Genomic DNA, 12,500 nt, shown 5'->3' on the forward strand with positions numbered 1-12,500 from the left:
ACACGCAGTGTATTTCAGATAATTAATGAATTCAGATGTCACAATGATCGTTTACATGGATAAGGAGTCCTACTGAATCAATTACTGCCGTTTATATCTAACTAATGATTGTTTTTGTAAAAGTGTAACGTCGAGCCTCAGCAGCTTTCTCACTCCTTATGTGCTACTGTATAAAACCTGGTTTTGCGCCTGCACTATTGCTTACGGCCATACCACCCTGAACACGCCCGATCTCGTCTGATCTCGGAAGCTAAGCAGGGTCGGGGCTGGTTAGTACTTGGATGGGAGACCGCCTGGGAATACCAGGTGCTGTAAGCTTTTTCTTTTTCAACTCGAGCTCATTGACTCCGTGGCCTACCGTGGCGTACCGTGACCTGATGTTTACTGCCAACCGCTTTGGAGGATTTAAGCAACATACAAAAACTGACAACGTCTCTCAAAACTATTTTTGTGAAACATGAGGACAGTATAGTGATACTGCCAGCAGGGAGCACCAGAGAGCTGAACCGACAGTTGTACATTTCTTAAACTTTCACCAACACAAACACGCACGCTCACTTCAGATCATGGGAGGACGTCAAAAAATCACCACCCATTCTCTGACACTTTAACCGTTAACCTTGGTTCAAACATTTAACATCACACGCACACGCAGTGTATTTCAGATAATTAATGAATTCAGATGTCACAATGATCGTTTACATGGATAAGGAGTCCTACTGAATCAATTACTGCCGTTTATATCTAACTAATGATTGTTTTTGTAAAAGTGTAACGTCAAGCCTCAGCAGCTTTCTCACTCCTTATGTGCTACTGTATAAAACCTGGTTTTGCGCCTGCACTAATTGCTTACGGCCATACCACCCTGAACACGCCCGATCTCGTCTGATCTCGGAAGCTAAGCAGGGTCGGGCCTGGTTAGTACTTGGACGGGAGTCCGCCTGGGAATACCAGGTGCTGTAAGCTGTTTCTTTTTCAACTCGAGCTCATTGACTCCGTGGCCTACCGTGGCGTACCGTGACCTGATGTTTACTGCCAAACGCTTTGGAGGATTTAAGCAACATACAAAAACTGACAACGTCTCTCAAAACTGTTTTTGTGAAACATGAGGACAGTATAGTGATACTGCCAGCAGGGAGCACCAGAGAGCTGAACCGACAGTTGTACATTTCTTAAACTTTCACCAACACAAACACGAACGCTCACTTCAGATCATGGGAGGACGTCAAAAAATCACCACCCATTCTCTGACACTTTAACCGTTAACCTTGGTTCAAACATTTAACATCACACGCACACGCAGTGTATTTCAGATAATTAATGAATTCAGATGTCACAATGATCGTTTACATGGATAAGGAGTCCTACTGAATCAATTACTGCCGTTTATATCTAACTAATGATTGTTTTTGTAAAAGTGTAACGTCGAGCCTCAGCAGCTTTCTCACTCCTTATGTGCTACTGTATAAAACCTGGTTTTGCGCCTGCACTAATTGTTTACGGCCATACCATCCTGAACATGCCCGATCTCGTCTGATCTCGGAAGCTAAGCAGGGTCGGGCCTGGTTAGTACTTGGATGGGAGACCGCCTGGGAATACCAGGTGCTGTAAGCTGGTTTTTTTTCAACTCGAGCTCATTGACTCCGTGGCGTACCGTGACCTGATGTTTACTGCCAACCGCTTTGGAGGATTTAAGCAACATACAAAAACTGACAACGTCTCTCAAAACTGTTTTTGTGAAACATGAGGACAGTATAGTGATACTGCCAGCAGGGAGCACCAGAGAGCTGAACCGACAGTTGTACATTTCTTAAACTTTCACCAACACAAACACGCACGTTCACTTCAGATCATGGGAGGACGTCAAAAAATCACCAGCCATTCTATGACACTTTAACCGTTAACCTTGGTTCAAACATTTAACATCACACGCACACGCAGTGTATTTCAGATAATTAATGAATTCAGATGTCACAATGATCGTTTACATGGATAAGGAGTCCTACTGAATCAATTACTGGCGTTTATATCTAACTAATGATTGTTTTTGTAAAAGTGTAACGTCGAGCCTCAGCAGCTTTCTCACTCCTTATGTGCTACTGTATAAAACCTGGTTTTGCGCCTGCACTAATTGCTTACGGCCATACCACCCTAAACACGCCCTATCTCGTCTGATCTTGGAAGCTAAGCAGGGTCGGGCCTGGTTAGTACTTGGATGGGAGACCACCTGGGAATACCAGGTCCTGTAAGCTTTTCCTTTTTCAACTCGAGCTCATTGCCTCCGTGGCCTACCGTGACCTACCGTGACCTGATGTTTACTGCCAACCGCTTTGGAGGATTTAAGCAACATACAAAGACTGACAACGTCTCTCAAAACTATTTTTGTGAAACATGAGGACAGTATAGTGATACTGCCAGCAGGGAGCACCAGAGAGCTGAAACGACAGTTGTACATTTCTTAAACTTTCACCAACACAAACACGCACCCTCACTTCAGATCATGGGAGGACGTCAAAAAATCACAACCCATTCTCTGACACTTTAACCGTTAACCTTGGTTCAAACATTTAACATCACACGCACACGCAGTGTATTTCAGATAATTAATGAATTCAGATGTCACAATGATCGTTTACATGGATAAGGAGTCCTACTGAATCAATTACTGCCGTTTATATCTAACTAATGATTGTTTTTGTAAAAGTGTAACGTCGAGCCTCAGCAGCTTTCTCACTCCTTATGTGCTACTGTATAAAACCTGGTTTTGCGCCTGCACTAATTGCTTACGGCTATACCACCCTGAACATGCCCGATATCGTCTGACCTCGGAAGCTAAGCAGGGTCGGGCCTGGTTAGTACTTGGATGGGTGACCGCCTGGGAAAACCATGTGCTGTAAGCGTTTTCTTTTTCAACTCGAGCTCATTGACTCCGTGGCGTACCGTGACCTGATGTTTACTGCCAACCGCTTTGGAGGATTTAAGCAACATACAAAAACTGACAACGTCACTCAAAACTGTTTTTGTGAAACATGAGGACAGTATAGTGATACTGCCAGCAGGGAGCACCAGAGAGCTGAACCGACAGTTGTACATTTCTTAAACTTTCACCAACACAAACACGCACGCTCACTTCAGATCATGGGAGGACGTCAAAAAATCACCACCCATTCTCTGACACTTTAACCGTTAACCTTGGTTCAAACATTTAACATCACACGCACACGCAGTGTATTGCAGATAATTAATGAATTCAGATGTCACAATGATCGTTTACATGGATAAGGAGTCCTACTGAATCAATTACTGCCGTTTATATCTAACTAATGATTGTTTTTGTAAAAGTGTAACGTCGAGCCTCAGCAGCTTTCTCACTCCTTATGTGCTACTGTATAAAACCTGGTTTTGCGCTTGCTCTAATTGCTTACGGCCATACCACCCTGAACATGCCCGATCTCGTCTGATCTCGGAAGCTAAGCAGGGTAGGGCCTGGTTAGTACTTGGATGGGAGATCGCCTGGGAATACCAGGTGCTGTAAACTGTTTCTTTTTCAACTCGAGCTCATTGACTCTGTGGCGTACCGTGACCTGATGTTTACTGCCAACCGCTTTGGAGGATTTAAGCAACATACAAAAACTGACAACGTCTCTCAAAACTGTTTTTGTGAAACATGAGGACAGTATAGTGATACTGCCAGCAGGGAGCACCAGAGAGCTGAACCGACAGTTGTACATTTCTTAAACTTTCACCAACACAAACACGCACGCTCACTTCAGATCATGGGAGGACGTCAAAAAATCACCACCCATTCTATGACACTTTAACCGTTAACCTTGGTTCAAACATTTAACATCACACGCACACGCAGTGTATTTCAGATAATTAATGAATTCAGATGTCACAATGATCGTTTACATGGATAAGGAGTCCTACTGAATCAATTACTGCCGTTTATATCTAACTAATGATTGTTTTTGTAAAAGTGTAACGTCGAGCCTCAGCAGCTTTCTCACTCCTTATGTGCTACTGAATAAAACCTGGTTTTGCGCCTGCACTAATTGCTTACGGCCATACCACCCTGAACACGCCCTATCACGTCTGATCTTGGAAGCCAAGCAGGGTCGGGCCTGGTTAGTACTTCGATGGGAGACCGCCTGGGAATACCAGGTGCTGTAAGCATTTCCTTTTTCAACTCGAGCTCATTGCCTCCGTGGCCTACCGTGACCTACCGTGACCTGATGTTTACTGCCAACCGCTTTGGAGGATTTAAGCAACATACAAAGACTGACAACGTCTCTCAAAACTATTTTTGTGAAACATGAGGACAGTATAGTGATACTGCCAGCAGGGAGCACCAGAGAGCTGAAACGACAGTTGTACATTTCTTAAACTTTCACCAACACAAACACGCACCCTCACTTCAGATCATGGGAGGACGTCAAAAAATCACAACCCATTCTCTGACACTTTAACCGTTAACCTTGGTTCAAACATTTAACATCACACGCACACGCAGTGTATTTCAGATAATTAATGAATTCAGATGTCACAATGATCGTTTACATGGATAAGGAGTCCTACTGAATCAATTACTGCCGTTTATATCTAACTAATGATTGTTTTTGTAAAAGTGTAACGTCGAGCCTCAGCAGCTTTCTCACTCCTTATGTGGTACTGTATAAAACCTGGTTTTGCGCATGCACTAATTGCTTACGGCTATACCACCCTGAACACGCCTGATCTCGTCTGATCTCGGAAGCTAAGCAGGGTCGGGCCTGGTTAGTACTTGGATGGGAGACCGCCTGGGAATACCAGGTGCTGTAAGCATTTTCTTTTTCAACTCGAGCTCATTGACTCCGTGGCGTACCGTGACCTGTGCCCTATACCACGAAGCTCGCTGAACATACCCAGGCTTTCTTGGGAAAACCTGGCTCGACAGAGCCGCAACTCGCAATCAGAGTTAAATGGTACCACGAAGCTCACTTTAGATTCAATTAGTTGAACCAGGTTTTCCGCTTTAGGTTCAGTGCGCGTTCACGTGAAAGGGGCGTTTTTTGCGTCATTTTTCTCACCTTTACGATAGATCAAGCAGTCTATATGCGTAGAAGTGAAAATATTCTGCATATTGTCTGTAAAATAACTATGCCAAATGCAGAATTGTTCGCCATTAATCCAAATAGAATGATGATGATTTAAAAATGCATAAGCAACGTCCATCCTGCCTTATTCTATCATTTAGGGAATTCACTTTAAATACACCCAATTTAAGAAATGTATAGCATGTTTTCGACTGCCGAGAGGTAGCGGCTCTAGCGTAATGGATTGGTATAAGACCCGAAAGCCAGCGACCGGGGTTCAATTTCGCCGGTCTATCATCATGCACAATTCCCCCATAGATGTGGTGCTAGCACGGCATTGAAAATATGGGTTCAAGTTCGAAATAAGCACAAAAATATAATTCCATAAGCTTTAGTGAATAAGTATTCCATATGCATGAGAATTAGGACTTTTTAAGCTTCACATAAATTTGCATCACTTGGGAGTCGACCCCCCCACGCAGAAACTCAAGACTGACGCGCTACCTCCACTCTAGCACACTGTCACGGAGACACAATGCGCAACAGTAATCATTGTCTACATAAGGTCCAAAAGGACGATCAAATAACGAACACCCTCTGATGAGAATCTGTATCTCTCATGAAGAACCCCAATTTCGTTGTTTGTACAATGACAATAAAGTCTGAAATCTGAATATCGTCAGACAATGCCAAGGGATCGGTTCTGTCCCGTAAAACCCTCTGTCTCCGGAGAGACGCCTGTACGAGAAGTGCGCCGGGGTCCACGGGAACACCCACAAATGGTGACGCCATTGTCAGAGGAGGGGCTAGGAAGCTGCGCACGCCGATTTAAGTAGCCGATCTCCGGCTAGACTAAGCCGAAAAACTGCTCCCGACCAGGTTTGGTTGCGAGCATAAGTCACCATGGTGATACAGCGACGCTAAAAGAGATCGACTTTCGTGGTACAACTAACCCAGGCTTGGAGCTCAACATACCTCGCTAACCCTCTAAGCGAGCTTCGTGGTACAGGGCCCTGATGTTTACTGCCAACCGCTTTGGAGGATTTAAGCAACATACAAAAACTGACAACGTCTCTCAAAACTGTTTTTGTGAAACATGAGGACAGTATAGTGATACTGCCATCAGGGAGCACCAGAGAGCTGAACCGACAGTTGTACATTTCTTAAACTTTCACCAACACAAACACGCACGCTCACTTCAGATCATGGGAGGACGTCAAAAAATCACCACCCATTCTCTGACACTTTAACCGTTAACCTTGGTTCAAACATTTAACATCACACGCACACGCAGTGTATTTCAGATAATTAATGAATTCAGATGTCACAATGATCGTTTACATGGATAAGGAGTCCTACTGAATCAATTACTGCCGTTTATATCTAACTAATGATTGTTTTTGTAAAAGTGTAACGTCGAGCCTCAGCAGCTTTCTCACTCCTTATGTGCTACTGTATAAAACCTGGTTTTGCGCCTGCACTAATTGCTTAAGGCCATACCACCCTGAACACGCCCGATCTCGTCTGATCTCGGAAGCTAAGCAGGGTCGGGCCTGGTTAGTACTTGGATGGGAGACCGCCTGGGAATACCAGGTGCTGTAAGCTTTTTCTTTTTCAACTCGAGCTCATTGACTCCGTGGCGTACCGTGACCTGATGTTTACTGCCAACCGCTTTGGAGGATTTAAGCAACATACAAAAACTGACAACGTCTCTCAAAACTGTTTTTGTGAAACATGAGGACAGTATAGTGATACTGCCAGCAGGGAGCACCAGAGAGCTGAACCGACAGTTGTACATTTCTTAAACTTTCACCAACACAAACACGCACGCTCACTTCAGATCATGGGAGGACGTCAAAAAATCACCACCCATTCTCTGACACTTTAACCGTTAACCTTGGTTCAAACATTTAACATCACACGCACACGCAGTGTATTTCAGATAATTAATGAATTCAGATGTCACAATGATCGTTTACATGGATAAGGAGTCCTACTGAATCAATTACTGCCGTTTATATCTAACTAATGATTGTTTTTGTAAAAGTGTAACGTCGAGCCTCAGCAGCTTTCTCACTCCTTATGTGCTACTGTATAAAACCTGGTTTTGCGCCTGCACTAATTGCTTACGGCCATACCACCCTGAACAAGCCCGATCTCGTCTGATCTCAGAAGCTAAGCATGGTCGGGCCTGGTTAGTACTTGGATGGGAGACCGCCAGGGAATACCAGGTGCTGTAAGCTTTTCCTTTTTCAACTCGAGCTCATTGCCTCCGTGGCCTACCGTGACCTACCGTGACCTGATGTTTACTGCCAACCGCTTTGGAGGATTTAAGCAGCATACAAAGACTGACAACGTCTCTCAAAACTATTTTTGTGAAACATGAGGACAGTATAGTGATACTGCCAGCAGGGAGCACCAGAGAGCTGAAACGACAGTTGTACATTTCTTAAACTTTCACCAACACAAACACGCACGCTCACTTCAGATCATGGGAGGACGTCAAAAAATCACCACCCATTCTCTGACACTTTAACCGTTAACCTTGGTTCAAACATTTAACATCGCACGCACACGCAGTGTATTTCAGATAATTAATGAATTCAGATGTCACAATGATCGTTTACATGGATAAGGAGTCCTACTGAATCAATTACTGCCGTTTATATCTAACTAATGATTGTTTTTGTAAAAGTGTAACGTCGAGCCTCAGCAGCTTTCTCACTCCTACTGTATAAAACCTGGTTTTGCGCCTGGACTAATTGCTTACGGCCATACCATACTGAACACGCCCGATCTCGTCTGATCTCAGAAGCTAAGCAGGGTCGGGCCTGGTTAGTACTTGGATGGGAGACCACCTGGGAATACCAGGTGCTGTAAGCTCTTTCTTTTTCAACTCGAGCTCATTGACTCCGTGGCGTACCGTGACCTGATGTTTACTGCCAACCGCTTTGGAGGATTTAAGCAACATACAAAAACTGACAACGTCTCTCAAAACTGTTTTTGTGAAACATGAGGACAGTATAGTTATACTGCCAGCAGGGAGCACCAGAGAGCTGAACCGACAGTTGTACATTTCTTAAACTTTCACCAACACAAACACGCACGCTCACTTCAGATCATGGGAGGACGTCAAAAAATCACCACCCATTCTATGACACTTTAACCGTTAACCTTGGTTCAAACATTTAACATCACACGCACACGCAGTGTATTTCAGATAATTAATGAATTCAGATGTCACAATGATCGTTTACATGGATAAGGAGTCCTACTGAATCAATTACTGCCGTTTATATCTAACTAATGATTGTTTTTGTAAAAGTGTAACGTCGAGCCTCAGCAGCTTTCCTTATGTGCTACTGTATAAAACCTGGTTTAGCGCCTGCACTAATTGCTTACGGCCATACCACCCTGACGCCCCCTACAGTGTCGGAGTACGTAGTGTTTTTTTGGACAGCCGCATGGTATATTGTTTGTTCTGGTGGAGAGAATTTTGGAGTGTTGCTATCTGGTCTAACAACCCAGTTATTTTGTGTTTTTTTTCGTCCCCCGCAGTCATAGACTGTTGGGGGATCGCCCTGAGTTATTATATATATACTTTTCCAGTCATTTTTGTTTGTTTGCAACGGTGGAGGCGAGAATGATCCGGGGCCTAGGTTCGGCGAAGCCACCGGGCGAAATGAGTGCCGGCGGGCAGCGAGCTGGAGGGACGGTGAATGGAGCAGGACTTGAGGTGGAGGAGGACGGAAAAGCTGGCGGGTTGCGAGGAGGAAGGAGTGTTGCGGAGGAGTCGGGAGGAGAAAGGAGAGAAGGAGAGAGCGGGGGAGATGGGAACGGCAAGGCGGCTGGAGGCGGGCAAGAGCAGGTGGCTGGTGGAGAAACAGTGGACGGGATTAAGAAGGTAGAGCGCATGTATGAGAGGAGGCTCACGGTTTGCGTGGAGCAGTGCGGGGACGTTATACCCATAGGAGAATTAATGAAGGCTATGGCGGTCGTGTGCGGAGAAATCAGGGCCTGTAGGGTGCTGGCCCTCGGGAAGCTGGAGGTGACGGTGTGCGGAGAGAGGGGGAAGGACCGTCTGCTCGATGGGTTTAAAATACACAACACTAGGATTATTGCCAGAGAACTATGTAATGACGAGCTGGTGGTTTCCTTTCTTACCCTGCCAGCATACATTTCTGATGCGGAAATCCTGGATAAACTAAGTGGGTGGGGAGTCCGGGCGCTTTCGTCCATCAAGAGGAGGATGTGGCCGGGCACCAATATTGCCGATGGTACAAGGATTGTACGGGTCAAATTTAATGAGCTCGTGCAATCCTTGCCATATTCCACTAAATTCAATACCGCAACGGGTGTTGAATACTTTAGAGTAATCCACGACCGCCAGATGATGGTTTGCAGGAGCTGTATGCAGCCGGGCCACATCCTGCGTGAGTGCCCGGATTTTACCTGCCATAATTGTGGATGCCAGGGCCACTACACTCGGGAGTGTGCCACTGGGGTGGCAAAGTGTCTGACATGCCGGAGGAGAGAGAGAGACTGTATATGCCCGGTGGAGAAGGAGGCGGAGGAGGACGGCGGCGAGCTGGATGGTGACGAACCGGGGGCGCCGGATGACGGTGGTGGTGAGGACGAGGAGGAGGGCATGGGCGCGAGCATGGACCGGGACGGTGTCTCTGGGGGGGAGGAATTCCCCACGTTGCTGGAGGAGGAGCTCACCTCGGGCCAGCCTGCGGACCTGAGGGGAGAGCGGAGCGAGGGCCTGCCGCGGCGGCAGGGAGACAGGAGCGTGAGAGGCAGAGGTGAAAGACGGGAAGGGGTAAGAATGTTTGGGGATGGGACGGGGAAAACTGTACTTAATATGACTTGGGGCAATGATGAGGTGGGTGAGAGTGGGGATTTTGTTGATAATACTGTGAGGGAGGGGAGCTCGGGGAGTGATATGGACATGGAGGAGCTAAGGGAGGCGAAAAAAAGGCTGTCCGCAAAGCAAAAAACGGAGGGGAGTGGGAAGAAGAATAAGAATTGTTAATTTTTTTTGATGAAGGTTATTGTGCTAGCTGGCTCTTTTTCGTTGGTTTTTCCTTATTTTATTTTTTATTATTTATGGCTTTGGTTATTTTTTCCCTGAATGCGAACGTTATGAGAACTGAATATAAAAGAAATGCCATATTGGAAAGAGTTGCGAGCTAGTGGAATTCTGGGAAAAAATCAAGGGGCTGCTGGGAGGGTGCAGTGTGGGAGACTGCTGGGTGGAACGGGGGTGGGAATTGTCTGTACTCTTGGGAGTGAGTAGGAAACATAGAAATTGGAAAATGATCAATATGATCTTTGGATTCGCAAGGAGGACGATTTTTAACAGACGCGATTTTGCGCTGTATGAAAGGAGAAAGTTGGATGCATGGAGGCTGTTTGTGAATGAATGGAAAAGACACTTACGAATGCTGTATGTTGTGGACGAGGCTTTGTTTGTGAGTATGTTTGCAGAGAGCGCGGGAGTATGTGGTGTGAATGAGAATGGAATTGTATGGATGACTGAGCAGGGCACCGTTTGGGGTTGATTTGGGTGGTTTAAAGGGGGTGGCTTATTTTTGGAGGTGGGAGAGTGGGGGGTTTTTTGTGGGATTTTGGTTTTGTGTGGTTTTTTCTAATGAGGGGTGGTTTAATTTTGTGGGTAAATGGTCGAGGTTAAAAGAATCTGTGTTTGGCTATTCGGTTTGTGCTTTGGGATTGAGGGGCGGTTTAATTTCGAGGGTAAGTGTATTCGGGAAAAGATACTGCTTTTGCTGTGTTGTTCTTATTTTAATTTAAAAGAGAAAGTGTGCTTAGTTAATTGTTTGTGCGGTTTCTGAGGGTGGTTTAATTTGTGGGACTGTTTTTCATTTACTTTTATTTGATATATGTATAAATGAATGTGTAATTGTATAAAATTGAATCTATTTTTGATAATAAAAAAGAAAAAAAAACACGCCCGATCTCGTCTGATCTCGGAAGCTAAGCAGGGTCGGGCCTGGTTAGTACTTGGATGGGAGACCGCCTGGGAATACCAGGTGCTGTGAGCTTTTCCTTTTTCAACTCGAGCTCATTGCCTCCGTGGCCCACCGTGACCTATCGTGACCTGATGTTTACTGCCAACCGCTTTGGAGGATTTAAGCAACATACAAAAACTGACAACGTCTCTCAAAACTGTTTTTGTGAAACATGAGGACAGTATAGTGATACTGCCAGCAGGGAGCACCAGAGAGCTGAACCGACAGTTGTACATTTCTTAAACTTTCACCAACACAAACACGCACGCTCACTTCAGATCATGGGAGGACGTCAAAAAATCACCACCCATTCTCTGACACTTTAACCGTTAACCTTGGTTCAAACATTTAACATCACACGCACACGCAGTGTATTTCAGATAATTAATGAATTCAGATGTCACAATGATCGTTTACATGGATAAGGAGTCCTACTGAATCAATTACTGCCGTTTATATCTAACTAATGATTGTTTTTGTAAAAGTGTAACGTCGAGCCTCAGCAGCTTTCTCACTCCTTATGTGCTACTGTATAAAACCTGGTTTTGCGCCAGCACTAATTGCTTATGGCCATACCACCCTGAACATGCCCGATCTCGTCTGATCTCGGAAGCTAAGCAGGGTCGGGCCTGGTTAGTACTTGGATGGGAGACCGCCTGGGAATACAAGGTGCTGTAAGCTTTTTCTTTTTCAACTCGAGCTCATTGACTCCGTGGCGTACCGTGACCTGATGTTTACTGCCAACCGCTTTGGAGGATTTAAGCAACATACAAAAACTGACAACGTCTCTCAAAACTGTTTTTGTGAAACATGAGGACAGTATAGTGATACTGCCAGCAGGGAGCACCAGAGAGCTGAACCGACAGTTGTACATTTCTTAAACTTTCACCAACACAAACACGCACGCTCACTTCAGATAATGGGAGGACGTCAAAAAATCACCACCCATTCTCTGACACTTTAACCGTTAACCTTGGTTCAAACATTTAACATCACACGCACACGCAGTGTATTTCAGATAATAAATGAATTCAGATGTCACAATGATCGTTTACATGGATAAGGAGTCCTACTGAATCAATTACTGCCGTTTATATCTAACTAATGATTGTTTTTGTAAAAGTGTAACGTCGAGCCTCAGCAGCTTTCTCACTCCTTATGTGCTACTGTATAAAACCTGGTTTTGCGCCTGCACTAATTGCTTACGGCCATACCACCCTGAACAAGCCCGATCTCGTCTGATCTCAGAAGCTAAGCAGGGTCGGGCCTGGTTAGTACTTGGATGGGAGACCGCCTGGGAATACCAGGTGCTGTAAGCTTTTCCTTTTTCAACTCGAGCTCATTGCCTCCGTGGCCTACCGTGACCTACCGTGACCTGATGTTTACTGCCAAC

At 45.3% G+C, this 12,500-nt stretch overlaps 13 non-coding genes across 13 annotated transcripts; all 13 read left to right on the forward strand.

The window, feature by feature from the left end:
• The first annotated feature begins 199 nt into the window (after window positions 1–199).
• LOC130377717 (5S ribosomal RNA) lies at window positions 200–318 on the forward strand. The gene has a single exon (XR_008894304.1). It is a non-coding gene; the product is annotated as a 5S ribosomal RNA (ribosomal RNA).
• Window positions 319–847: 529 nt separating this feature from the next.
• Window positions 848–966, forward strand: LOC130377843 (5S ribosomal RNA). The gene has a single exon (XR_008894416.1). It is a non-coding gene; the product is annotated as a 5S ribosomal RNA (ribosomal RNA).
• A 529-nt stretch (window positions 967–1,495) lies between these two features.
• Window positions 1,496–1,614, forward strand: LOC130377847 (5S ribosomal RNA). The gene has a single exon (XR_008894420.1). It is a non-coding gene; the product is annotated as a 5S ribosomal RNA (ribosomal RNA).
• Window positions 1,615–2,133: 519 nt separating this feature from the next.
• Window positions 2,134–2,252, forward strand: LOC130377782 (5S ribosomal RNA). The gene has a single exon (XR_008894366.1). It is a non-coding gene; the product is annotated as a 5S ribosomal RNA (ribosomal RNA).
• A 529-nt stretch (window positions 2,253–2,781) lies between these two features.
• Window positions 2,782–2,900, forward strand: LOC130377791 (5S ribosomal RNA). The gene has a single exon (XR_008894374.1). It is a non-coding gene; the product is annotated as a 5S ribosomal RNA (ribosomal RNA).
• Window positions 2,901–3,419: 519 nt separating this feature from the next.
• LOC130377726 (5S ribosomal RNA) lies at window positions 3,420–3,538 on the forward strand. Its single transcript, XR_008894312.1, has one exon. It is a non-coding gene; the product is annotated as a 5S ribosomal RNA (ribosomal RNA).
• Window positions 3,539–4,057: 519 nt separating this feature from the next.
• Window positions 4,058–4,176, forward strand: LOC130377753 (5S ribosomal RNA). The gene has a single exon (XR_008894338.1). It is a non-coding gene; the product is annotated as a 5S ribosomal RNA (ribosomal RNA).
• A 529-nt stretch (window positions 4,177–4,705) lies between these two features.
• LOC130377837 (5S ribosomal RNA) lies at window positions 4,706–4,824 on the forward strand. The gene has a single exon (XR_008894410.1). It is a non-coding gene; the product is annotated as a 5S ribosomal RNA (ribosomal RNA).
• A 1,737-nt stretch (window positions 4,825–6,561) lies between these two features.
• Window positions 6,562–6,680, forward strand: LOC130377844 (5S ribosomal RNA). Its single transcript, XR_008894417.1, has one exon. It is a non-coding gene; the product is annotated as a 5S ribosomal RNA (ribosomal RNA).
• A 519-nt stretch (window positions 6,681–7,199) lies between these two features.
• LOC130377783 (5S ribosomal RNA) lies at window positions 7,200–7,318 on the forward strand. Its single transcript, XR_008894367.1, has one exon. It is a non-coding gene; the product is annotated as a 5S ribosomal RNA (ribosomal RNA).
• A 521-nt stretch (window positions 7,319–7,839) lies between these two features.
• LOC130377746 (5S ribosomal RNA) lies at window positions 7,840–7,958 on the forward strand. Its single transcript, XR_008894332.1, has one exon. It is a non-coding gene; the product is annotated as a 5S ribosomal RNA (ribosomal RNA).
• A 3,711-nt stretch (window positions 7,959–11,669) lies between these two features.
• LOC130377740 (5S ribosomal RNA) lies at window positions 11,670–11,788 on the forward strand. Its single transcript, XR_008894326.1, has one exon. It is a non-coding gene; the product is annotated as a 5S ribosomal RNA (ribosomal RNA).
• A 519-nt stretch (window positions 11,789–12,307) lies between these two features.
• Window positions 12,308–12,426, forward strand: LOC130377732 (5S ribosomal RNA). The gene has a single exon (XR_008894318.1). It is a non-coding gene; the product is annotated as a 5S ribosomal RNA (ribosomal RNA).
• Window positions 12,427–12,500: the final 74 nt, after the last annotated feature.

The sequence above is a fragment of the Gadus chalcogrammus genome, chromosome 23 (genome assembly GCF_026213295.1).
Source record: "Gadus chalcogrammus isolate NIFS_2021 chromosome 23, NIFS_Gcha_1.0, whole genome shotgun sequence".
In the NCBI taxonomy this organism is placed as follows: domain Eukaryota; kingdom Metazoa; phylum Chordata; class Actinopteri; order Gadiformes; family Gadidae; genus Gadus; species Gadus chalcogrammus.